At 63.0% G+C, this 11,800-nt stretch overlaps 1 protein-coding gene across 1 annotated transcript in view; it reads left to right on the top strand.

The window, feature by feature from the left end:
- Nucleotides 1-3,269: 3,269 nt before the first annotated feature.
- The window catches only part of SYT2 (synaptotagmin 2), an 82,635-nt gene continuing 74,104 nt past the window's right edge, over nucleotides 3,270-11,800 (top strand). Inside the window, exon 1 of the mRNA XM_070384646.1 lies at nucleotides 3,270-3,399. The gene's annotated coding sequence lies outside the window, so the exon portion shown is untranslated. The remainder of the gene's footprint in view (nucleotides 3,400-11,800) is intronic.

Raw genomic sequence — 11,800 nt, 5'->3', positions numbered from 1 at the left:
AATTATGTGATACTTAACTTTATCCGTGTTTCATTTTTTGGTTCCATCTAATGAGTTAATGTCTTTGGTATTAAAAGCATTTTTATGCAATAGCTAAGAAATTAAGTGGAGTTGAGTATGAAATATATTAGTGTAAGTCAAACTAAAATACCTCTAAACCTGGTGTGTCTACAAATCAGGTCAGATGAAGGTCACTAAGACCTGAGCGGCAGGAATTGCACAGAAGTTTTAAAGCCCTTTGCTCTCTCATAAGCAGGGAGGCAAGTGCCTCAGTGGAAGCTTCACCAAAGTTTGCTGAATTATCAGAAGCAATGCAAACTGCTCCAGAGACTGACGGGGTATATGGGGCGTGGGGGGTGTAGCTTTGGGGGCACATTCGTGTTGGGAGGGGTGTGAGGAGAAAGCAGAAGCCGGGAGCTGCTGAGGCCTGTGAAGTGATGGCCGGCTTGCCCCGCTGGCTCTGCTCTGTCTGCTCGAACGACAACAGCAGAGCTTTGGAAGATTCTTGAGGCAGAGACATCCCCAGAACACAGTGGGGGTGCAATCCAAGTGCCAGCAGACCTGTGAGAGATGGAGATGGGCACAAGCAGGATCATTTAAGCAGCTGAGCGGCCAGTGGGTGGGTGAGGGTGCAGGGGGTCTGGGTCCCCAGGGAGAGCAGTGATGGGGGTGATGCCACCTCCCTCTGGCCTACCTCTGGCTTGAGACAATTGGAAATGAAACAGTAGGAAGCTCTGTTCAGCAGAAAGTGGTGAAGCCGAGTAACCAGGGGATTGTAGGCTCGTTCTCCCTGGAGAACCCTCAAAATTAGGCAGCCCTCTCCTACCTTCATGGGTTCAAATGGTATTGCACAGAGACAGAGCGATTGCCTTGATGACCTAGTTGAGCAGCAGTTCAGCGTCTAGGGTTGACCACAGGCTCTTCTTTCAAAGGACTAACAGTTGGAAAGCAAAGTAGTAACACGGGTGGGTGGTGGGCGGTGGGCGTCCCTCCCACCCTTCTCTCAGCTCCAGAGCCTGGGGAATGGGTGCCAGGGGTGCTGAGCTCCCAATCATGCTTGTAGCCGACACTACTGGTCCTGATGGGTTAATGCAGAGGCCGTGGCCAGGAACGTCGCATTTTTCATTAAACCAAACTGACTACAGCCTAGACTCTAAATAGTCTGGGAGGCAGGCCAGCTCCCTCTGCCCCTGGGTTCTGGGATCATTTAGGAGGAGCCCTGACAGCAGGTGACACAGGTTTTGACTGGAGTGTAGGCAGTGAGGCAGCCCAGTCGGCTTGGCTGGGTTCTGTGCCAGGAGACTGCAGCCCTCTCTCTCGCCTGCATCCTGCAGATGCGTCACCAGCTGGGGAGCAGGAAGGACAACCCGGGCCCTCCAGCGAGGCAGCAGGTCCTAGGATGTCGGCCAGGGTGGGCAGCCTGAAGGTGTCAGCTCAGATGCCTCTCGTGGTCTGGATTCAGATTCCACTGCCCCTTGCTCTGTGCGTGGGGGTGACCTCCAGGCCTCCGGCAGGCGCAGCTTCAGTCTCATCAAGGACCCCGCAGGCCTCCCATGCCCTTGAGGCAAGCTGGCTGTGACAGCCTCCATGAGTGATACGAAAAAGCCCTGCTCCTCCCCCCGCCCCCCTCCCTCAAAACTTACTTTCTTTCTGCTCCACCCCCACCCCTGGCCCCGCTCGGTATTCCCCCTCACTCGGGAAGTGTTACTGAGAACTGAGGTCAGGTCAGGCGCATTCTGGCGGGAACCTCTCTGGGCATCTCTGGGAGAGGCAGATACTGCCCTCTGGTGATCAAGTTGACTCCAGGAGAGCTCGTGAAGATTCAGATATTCCAGATGCCGCAGGAGTTCCAGGTGCGGAGCCGCTCCTCCCAGCCCTGGAAGGGAGAGCAGCAGCTGGTGCTTCCCACCCCGCCCCTTCCATGCCTCCACTGACTATCTGCCGCTACTTGGCCATAGGACCATTTGGGGGCTGTTTGCTCCCCTGCAAACCACCCCAAACCCACCTCAGTTCTGAGGCCAGTCCGTGTGGAAAGCCCTGTCGTGTGATAATTGGTCCTCTGCTTTGTACCTCCCACCTCCCCGTGCTTCTCCCTCACCTACGCTGTTCTCTGACCCGCTCCAGGCACCTTTAACACCTCCCAAGGGTCCTCCTCTTCCTCACCAAAGCTCGAGGCTCAGAAACCCCTCCCTCCAGGTGACAACTGCAGGTGGAAGTGACCTTCCGAGGAGGAGGACGGCGAGGAGAGGGGCTCAGAGACCCCAAACGGCTACCAGGGCTCCTGCGGCCAGTGATGGCGCCTCGAGCTGCAGTGGGTTTGGGACGTTGAGGGGGAGCTGGCACGAGAGAGACAGCCGCTCTCGGGTGAGGACCGCGAGGCCCGGCTCCCGGTCCGACCCTTCCTGACCTTGAGCAGGAGTCCGGAGTGGGCTCTGAGAGCCCAGAGATGCTGCGTGTAGGGCACCCGGGTCCGCCCGGGGCAGGCCCGCCCCCGCCCCGCCCCTATCGCCCCGCCCCTATCGCCCCGCCCCCATCGCCCCGCCCCTATCGCCCCGCCCCTATCGCCCCTCCTCTCCCGCCCCGCCCCACCCCGCCCCGCCCCACATGGTTCCCTCCCCCTCCCCCGGACTCTGCCCGCTTCTGGCAGGTTCCCACCTCCAGCCGGTCACCGCCCGCTTCGCGGGCCCCGACTCCACTTCCTCTCGCCCCTCCGGGCCCCGCCCTCTCCCCGGACTCCGCCCCTTCTTGACAGGTTCCCACCTCCTGCCGGGCTCCGCCCCTCCCCGCCCATCCGGGCCCCGCCCTCCTGGCTCCGCCCCCACTTCCCGCCCCGCCCCTCCTTCGGGCCACGCCTCTGCCCCGCCCCTACCCCCTCCCCGCACTGCAGCGCGCTCCGCGTGTTGCGAACCTCCCTCGCCTTCTGCCCGTCTCCGCCCGGCCCCGCCCCACCTCTCCGGCCCCGCCTCGAGCCCCCTAACCCGGGCCCCGCCCTCGGCCCCGCCCCTCATCCGGGCTCCTCCCCCACTTCCTCACGCCCCTCCACCGGGCCCCGCCCCCGCCCCCGCCCCCACCCACTCCCGGCACTGCAGCGCTCTCGGCCGGTCGCGCGCCTCCCTGCCTCCTGCCGGTCTCCGCCCCGGCTCCGCCCCACTTCCTCCGGACCCCGCCCCGGCCCCGCCCCCATCACCTCCCTGCACTGCAGCGCGCTCCGCGGGTCGCGCGCCTCCCTCGCCGCGGCGCAGGCTGCAAGCTCAGCAAGTCTTGCGGCAAAGACACTCCGGCCGAGTTGGGGCCGGGGCGCCGCGGGACTCCGGGCCGAGCGGACGCCCCCTCGGCCGTCGCCGGCAGCCCGCTTGCCCTCACTTCGGGGACGCGGGTCCCTCTTGGCTGGCCACCCCGGTGAGTCGTACCGCCGCGGTGAGGGGCGCCGACCGCCTCCTCAGAAGTTTCTGCTCCTCACCCAGGGGCCGCGGGTGGGGTCCGCTCCCGGGGCGGGCGGTCGCGGAGCTTTGAGGCCGAGGGGCCCGGGTGCCCGCACCGTCCTTTGGGGGAGTTTGCGCGCGTCCAGATGAGGCGTCTGGGGAGCCGGACTCGAGCGGCGCGGAGCCACTGCTCTGCGGGTTTGGGGCGGGAAGAGGGGGCAGCTTCCGCCCTGTGTCCCCCAGGACGAGCTACGGAGCAGAGGGCCGGGCCCACTCGGCTGCGCCCCCGGGCTCTGCGCCCCCGACCCTCTTCCCGCGCCCCCGACCCTCTTCCCGCGTCTCGGAGACGTCCCCACTCCCGTCTCGCCTACCCCTGCGCGCGTGAGCGGTCTTCAGCCGAGGTTCTCCTTGCCCCCACCTCAAGCTTCGGGGACCCCCGGCCCCGCCGTCGTGGGGGGGAAGCAGGGAGGATCCTGAGCTCCAGGAGGTAGAGACCCTGGGTCGGGGACACGGCGCGGATGCAAACCACGGGGGTGGTCTGCAATCGAGGGTCCGGAGGAGCTGGGCCAGGGATGCGAGGGGGTGCAGGCACCCCTCACCTCTTCCAAATCTCATGACTCAGCAGACCTAGGACGTCCCGTCGCGCTGCAGCCCTCCCCCGCGCTGGGCAGCACTCCCGCCACCAGGCAGCTCTCCCCCCACTGGACAGCCCAGCCCTCCTTCCAGCTGGGTACCCAGGCCCAGGAAGCACAGACAGCCCCTTCCTCTCTCTGGACCCCTATCATTTACCCCTACCTCCGCCTCTGTTCCTGCCCCGAATCTGGGCACAGAGTGGTTATTTTTTAACTCCAGAGACATGGCTTATCCCTTCTCCTTCCCTATTTTCATACCCACACTCCACAGGTGCAGCCAGGACACCCCCAGCCCATGGTGTGGGGGCACCAAAGCCTGGTCTCTCCCTCTGCAGCACGCCCCCTCCCCAGTCAGGGAGAGGAGAGTTGCTTTCCCTGGTGGTGGCAGAGATACAGGAGCTCAAGGACAAGGAGGCGCTGACCCAGGAGGGGGCACTGCAGTGAGAAGAGAGGGCTCCCTGCCTGGAGTGGGGTGGGCTGGGGGACAGGAGGACCTTAGGATCTGGGGACACCCAGAGAGAGGAAGGTGGGCTAGGGTCTGACGGGGAGCTGGAGGGCGCCCTCCCGGCCCCACTGCCACCCTGAAGGGAGGCTCCATGTGTAACAGCGTGTCCTCAGCCCATGGAACCGGCCCCTGGGAACCTGGGCACTTCATCAGAGGATGTGACCATTAAGAGCAGGGCACCCTTAACCCTCCCAAGTCATCTCCCCCTGCTTAGGGCCACCTCCGATCTCCAGGCTGCATCTCTGTTACCCCTAGAGAAGCCAGAGAGAAGAGCCGTGCCCAGGGCCCCTAAGGCCCAGCCCGGGGGCCAGTGGGAGAGGCAGGGCAGCTCTGATGCAGTGGGACGTGCCTGGTGTCCTGGTGAGCTGCGGCCTGGCAGGCCCTGCAAGCTGCAGCATGGGTCTGGGCTCCCAGGTGAGTCAGCACCAGGGGTCCTGGCCAGGCACACTGCAGCCACCCAGGGAGCTTGGCCTGGGCCCCTGCTCTCCACGACCCTGGGGCGTGACCAGAGCTGCCCCAGGGGTCCTCTCCCTGGGCTCCTCTCCTCCGGGGACCAGCCTCTGCCAGGTTGGCTCTCAGGCAGATGCCCCAGGGGGCTTAGCTTTTTCTGGGCACCTCTTGGGCTTAAGGTTCGCAGGCTCCCCTTCTCCAAGGAGCTGGGAGCTTCTGGAAAACTGAAGCAGGAGAAAGAGATAAATGTTCCATGTCTAGCCTCACGTGGACCTGGCCCCTGTCCCTGGGAGGAGGAGCCCAACTACTCTGCTGAGAGTTTCGTCCAGCAGTCCAGGGCTTTTTTTAAGGCAACAGCTTTTAGGTTGGGGGGGCGGATTATGCAAATACAACGTTCAGTGTTTCAGCTTCAGGGCCTGCTGCCCACACACAGATCAGGACCAGGAAAGGTGCTGGTGTTTCCCCACAGAAGAGCTTGCGGCTGGCTTCATCTCCTGACTGCTGCTGGCTTTATCCCGGGCACAGCGCGTACCTCATTGCACACCTGCAGGGGCAGGGAGACCCTTTCTGGAGCTGGGGCCGGACTCTGACCTTACACTGTGGCCTTCCGCCCTTGGGCGGCTTCAGGCAGATGCCACAGGGCTGTCCCTGGTGCGGCACAGACCTGCAGAAGCCCCTTCCCTGCCCTCTCCAAGCTAGTACTCCCCGCCCCAGGCCAGTCTGGCCTCTCGTGTCCCTTCAGTCTCTCCCCGGGTTCTGACATCTCTCAGCTGGGACCCCTCAGAGAGCAGGCGGAGGGAGTTGGGGGGGATGGTTAGGATGGTGGGAAGGAGGCTGGGGCTCTGGGGCTGGGAGAATGGCTCTTCGACCCCTCCCAGGCAGAGCGCCCCCTCCCCGGGCACAGTGTCCTCGTGGGTGGTCAAAGGCTGTGGGAGAGGAGGAGCTGTTTCACCTGACGCTGCAGCTGGGTTGTTGGACTGGGTTGTTGGATGGTCCCGACATTGGGTCCAGCTGCAGCTGGGCTTGCTTTTCATAAGCCAGACAACTCAGGGGTCAGGTTGATGTGTATACGCTTTCCGAACCGAAACAGCAGCCACAGGGACAGTCGTGGGTATTTAGTCGGTACAGGGGGGTGTTGACATAGGAAGCAGGCATGCGTGCACGCCAAGTCACTGCAGTTGTATTCGGACTCTTTGTGACCCTATGGACTTGCAGCCCGCCAGGCTCCTCTGTGCATGAGATTCTCCAGACAAGAATACTGGAGAGGGCAGCCACATCCTCCTCCAGGGGGTCTTCCCGACCCAGGGATCAAACTCCTGCATTGTCAGGCACGTTCTTTACCATTAGCGCCACCTGGGAAGCGCAGAGGCTGGGAGCCCTACAGGCCTGGGTTCAAACCTCCAGGCCACGAATTACAGAGCATGACTATTAATTCAGCCAGTGCTTATTGGCGAGGCCTGCCCTGCGCCTGGCTCTGTTCCACTCACTGTGGACACAGCACACAGCCCCCGGCCAGTTTAAACTTTGTGTTCCGGGGGCCAAGGCAAGCTCCTCAGCCTCCTGCACAGTAGTTTCTGCGTCATTCTGCCTTTGGTTTTTGAGAGTCTGCTGTGTGCTTGGTGCCGGCAACGAAACAGACCTGGTTGCTGCCTTCATGGCCCTTACAGTCCAACGAGGAACGCAGACAGATAACTACATAGATGATTAACCACACCATGACAGGTGTTAGGCGAGCACACAGGTTGCTTAGAGAGCATATAATGGGGTGACCCGACCCCCTCTGGTGGGTCTCATCTGTGAAAGAGAGCTAATGACACTTGGCCACACGGTAAGTAAGCTCTCAGCAAGTGGTGACTGTTCACACGTCCCACCGGACAGACAGAATTCCGAATTCCCTACATGAAGCATCATCGCACAGGCACCCAGCTCACACTGCTCCTCCACCGGTCGGGGGAACTGGGGTCCGGGCCCGCATACCCCGAGCAGGAAGCCTGTGGGCTCCTTTGGGGAGAGTCCCATCACAGATGTTGGTCTGAGGCACTCACGCTGACCATGGGCGACTCAGTCAAACCCTGCTCTCAGTCTCCCTGTCTGCTGAATGGAGATGAAGCTCACGTGGGTGACTCCGGCTCTGGGGAGGATTAAACGAGCTCATTCCTGTAGCGTGTTTGGAACAGTGCGGAGCGTGGTGAATGCCCGCTCAGCGCCTTGTCATTATCAAGTTGCTTCTGCGCACAGACCAGACTTTTTCTGGGTTCCCCAACTGAGGGGAGCCCTTCCCCGACCCTCACCCCCAGCATTTTTTTTTTTTTTTTCAAAACTCAATAGAAGGACCGGCAGCTGTCACTTCCTCAGAGGCCATTCCACTGTCTCACCCCTCCGGCTTTCAGCCTTCCCGGCCGTGTCTCACCAGAACTTAATTTCTGGGAAGGGTTTGTCCCAGAATCCTTGATTTTCACCCCTGCACTAATGGTTCAGGGGGTGGCCAGAGTGATGGGTAAATTTGGATCCTTGGCCAGTGGCTGTGAGTCTGGACTGCGGGGGAGCCCCTGGCCGCCAGCCCCTCCTCTGAAGACGTCTGAGCTTCAGCCAGGTGTCCAAAGTCACCCACCAAGAAGGACCCCCAAATGCAAGGGCCACAGAGGGGTCCCGAGGCTCCCTCCTTGGAGCACCTCATTGTTGCCCACCTGTCTGGCCCGGAGACCATCTGACCAGACACCAGGCAGGGGCCAGCCCTGGCCGCTTAGGGAAGTGGGGCATCAGTTGCTGGGGCCACTATAGTGGCCACTGAACCTCAGGGGTTTGGTGTCACCAGGCAGCCCCAGACTGGGGGTCTGGCTGCGCTTGTAAAGTCAGGACAGGTTGTCTCTGGCTGCTGGCCGGGCCTTGGAGCTCAGCGTTCTCTGCGGGGGACACGGAGCCGGGTGCCCACCCGCTGCTTCAGGTTCCCCCTCCCTGAGTCTGCCCCCACGGTGAACAGCCTGCAGCTCTGTCCCTGCGGCCCTCAGGGCAGCCTTCACAGCCTCTGCTGCCCCGTTTCACAGTGAGAGGTTAGACTCCTGGACAAGTTCCATGACTCGCTCAGGATCTCAGAGCACCTGCTTGGGGCAGGGGGCAGCTCTGGACCCTTCCGGCCGCGGCAGCTGATCGCTCAGAATGTTCCTCCATCAGCCACTCCTCCCCACCTTCCCGCTGTTCCACCTGTGCGGGTCCTCAGGGAGGAGAAGAAGGCAATCAGGCATCAGATGCCTGATGGAATTGTTGGGGTTGAGTCGGCCTCCTCCCCTGCTACGGGGTTTCGTGGGACTGGCTGTGGAGCTTTGGCGGCCTCAGGAGCACCTGAGCTTGAAGGGGTGGCGGGGGGAGCCGCGGTGGGTGCATCAGAGGGGTGCTAGGGGCCCGGCCTCAGCAGCCTTACCTGACAGCCTTGGCACCAGAAGCCTTCACAAGGTCATGATTCGGTAATTACAGGCTTCCTCTGACGGCTGGGACATAGGTCTGTGCACACCTGTGTGTGTGTATACACACGTGTGTGCATGCCGCCTGGTGCTCGTGCATACTGGGGGCTCTGGGGACCGAGAGGGAGCTGGGGTCTGGTTGGTGTCTGACTGCCCCTCCGTCCAGGTCTGAGAAGCCGGGATGCTTGTGGGACTCACAGCTCTGCTCCCAGGCTGGCCAGGCGGGGGCGGCTGGACCCCCCACCGGTCCCACTGCCCCTCTTCCTTCCGCTCTCAGTGTGGACGGAGGCCCAACGGTGCTGGGAGGCTGGGCCTCACCGCGCCCTCTCCAGCAGCCTGGGGGCGCCCACAGGGTGGCGGGGCGGTGCTGGGCCCCGAGATGTTCCCTGCCCAGGACAGCTGCCCACCAGAACCAGGTTTCCTCAGGGTGGGCAGCCCTCCATTCCCTCCGCAAGAAGCCAGGAAGCCTGAGACCCTCATCCGGCCCTCTGGGACCAGGGTAGGACTGTGGCCGGGTTGGGGGCAGCTCCCCTCAGGCGTCTGTGGGGAGGGCGCCTCTGCATGGAACGGGGCACCCTAAGGCCACGGAGAGCCCTAGCAGGGCTTCCAGAACTGGGCTCATGCAGTGGCCCCGGGGAGTCAGCAATTAGGGAATATTGCAATTAGCGTGTAATTCCCCCATTCCATGCATTTGTATGGAGTGTAGTGGCTGCAACTGTGAGCCTGGCCCTAGGGAGACGGGAACACAGAAATGAATGGGGCGGGGCAGGGTGGGGGGTGCAGGGAGGCACTCAGCCCTCCCGCCCCCCGCAGGCCATGCGTGAGGCCCAGCGGCCCGCAGCTCTCCTAGGCGTCCTGCTCACCTTGGAGCAGGTGGGCATGGAGCAGGCTGCCTGGCGGTCGGTTTCCGAGGGAGGGCAGAGTCATAGCTGATGGGCGTGGGGAGGGAAGGCGTGAGCAGGCGGCCCCTCCCGACGACTCTGCTCTGAAGTGATGGCCGCGGGTCGGGCGCCTCCTCCCTTTGGAAGCTGACCGAGGGAGCCGCTTTCCTGCTGCTGCAGAGAGGAAACCCTCTGTGAGCTTTGTGACCCCCTGGGTGAGCAGGAGAGCCAGCACGCTGTCCGTCTCCTGGGTCCTCCTCCTGGGTCCTCCTCCGTCTCCTCCATCTCCTGGCTCCCCTCCCCTCAGTGTCAGCCGTGCCCCCTGACCCGGCCCGTCTCAGGCCGGGGGCGGGCCCACGGGTTCCCTCTTACCACCTGGAGGGGCGGGTCCTGCCTGAGGGGTGAGGGTCTGGGGCTGACACCCAGCCTCCCACTGGGAGTCCAGGAAAGTGCAGGCACAGGCTGGCTCTCCCAGTTTGATTCTCCCCGGGGAGGAAAGGCACCGTTTTAATGAGGCCGCCCTGGATCTGAGTCAGGCCTGGCCTTGCAGGAGACAGGAGGCAGAGGGCAGAGGGGAGGCACAGTGGCCAGCTGGATTCGCTCGCTGATGCTGGGCACTGGGCTGCATGGGGCAGGGGCAGGGCAGCCGCCCCAGGTCTGAGCTTCCAGGGAGGCCCTGCCCGGGGAGCACAGGCGGTGAGAGCAGCCAGTCCTCACTCCTGCCAAGCCCGAGAGGCTCCCCGGCTTCCCCTGGGGTGTGGACAGTGAGCGTAGAGAGGGGCAAGAAGGGGTCCCCAGTCTGTGCCCCACGGTTGTGTGTCCTGTGGGTGAGATCTCGTGTGTGGCTGTAGTGGACGGCCCACGTGGGGACCAGCCTCTCATTGCAAAGTGGAGACTGACAGGCGGGATATGGACTGGGGCACCAGTCATGAGCTCCTGGGACAGCAGTTCTCAGCGTGCACCGACCTGGGGGGCGCAGGGGCCGAGATGCAGAGTCGGTGTCCCAGCCCCGGCGGGGATGAAGGCTAAGGGCCCACTTCCTCTTCCTGCACCATGAGCCAGGTGCGGGCGGGCCCATGATGGGCCCTGTGTCTGCACAGCTGCAGCTGCGACTCAGCGCCCTGGGCTCCAAGGTGGGGTGCACGGGAAGTCTTGCCTTCTGTTCTGTGGCTTTCACGGCTATAGCTCTGAGAGGCTGTGGTCAGATCACCCCAGGAGGGTGAGTGGAGCGTGGAGCCAGGAAGCCTGGAGCCACTGGAAGGGCGGCCTCCAGGTGAGAGTGAGCGCTGAACCGGAGGCCCCACATCCTACTTGTGGTCACGCGTGGTGAGGGACCACCCTGGCACGTGGCTGCTTCCTGGTCAGCCATCCTGGGCTGCCTTCCAGAGTCCAGGAGTAGGAGGAGACCGAGACAGGAAAAGACAACCCCTCCCATGAGAGGGGTCAGCAGAGCAGTGTGCCCCTTTCTGGGGGTGGGTGTTCAGACCTGGACGTGCTCCACGGGGTTTTCCAGCTGCAGCGGAAATTCTTCGCTCTCCCAGCTCTGCCCCCTGTTCAGCTCATCCTCCCCATGCCCCCAAGGTGACTGGAGGGGGACCCGGGCTGGACTCGTGGGCAGAGAACTCAGTAGTGATCGGAGCCTCTCTAGGGCCACTTGGGACCCCCAGGGCTCAAGTTCTGTGGCCCCGAGTTCTGGCCTTAAAAAGATCCGTGGTGCCCTCTCAGCCCACGTGGACTGGCTCCCCTTTCAGAGGGCAGCTCCCTCTTGTCTGGGTTTGGGGCACCTCCAGGTGTGTGGTCAGAGTGGGGAAGACCCACAACGCCACGTGTCACTCCTGCCGCAGTGTGGGCCGCTTGCCCATGGGCCCTGGTCCCTCTTGCTCTCCTTCCTTGGAAATCGAGGATGAACTTGACCCTGAGGCTGTACCTTCAGACTGCAGCTCCTCCTGGAGTTGATCTGGGGCTGTGGGGCTGAGAGGCAGGGGCTGGCGAGAGGCGGTGAGCTGGTGTGTCCGGGTCAGGACCTGGGCCCTGCCCTGGTGACACATGCTTGGGGAAGGAAGGACGAGGGGAAAGGCGCGTATGAAAGCTTGTGGACTCATTCAGTCCTTTCAGCGGCAGGCTGGGCTCGCCAGGAGCAGGGGCCTCTCAAAGCAGCACTCAGCCTCAAGAATCCCTTCTGTGTCCCAGGCCTCTGGGGAGGGAGCGTCCTGACGCTGCCTGTTCTCTGAACTCAGTGTCAGAGGAGAGGCAGGGCCCTGGCCTGTAGCCCCGCACCCGTGTGCCCCTGGCCAGCCCCCAGGCCTGCACTCACTCACTCGTTCCCACAGGAGCGTCCACGGGCAGGCACCCTGCCAGGACCACGCAGGCCGGCCCTGCCCTCAGGGCCCTTACGGTCTCAGGGAACTGGGCAGTAAGCAAAAGAGGGTCACTTCATCACAATTATGGTAAC

Source organism: Bos mutus, chromosome 16 (genome assembly GCF_027580195.1).
Source record: "Bos mutus isolate GX-2022 chromosome 16, NWIPB_WYAK_1.1, whole genome shotgun sequence".
In the NCBI taxonomy this organism is placed as follows: Eukaryota; Metazoa; Chordata; class Mammalia; order Artiodactyla; family Bovidae; genus Bos; species Bos mutus.
This window is presented reverse-complemented; position numbering and strand designations above follow the sequence as displayed.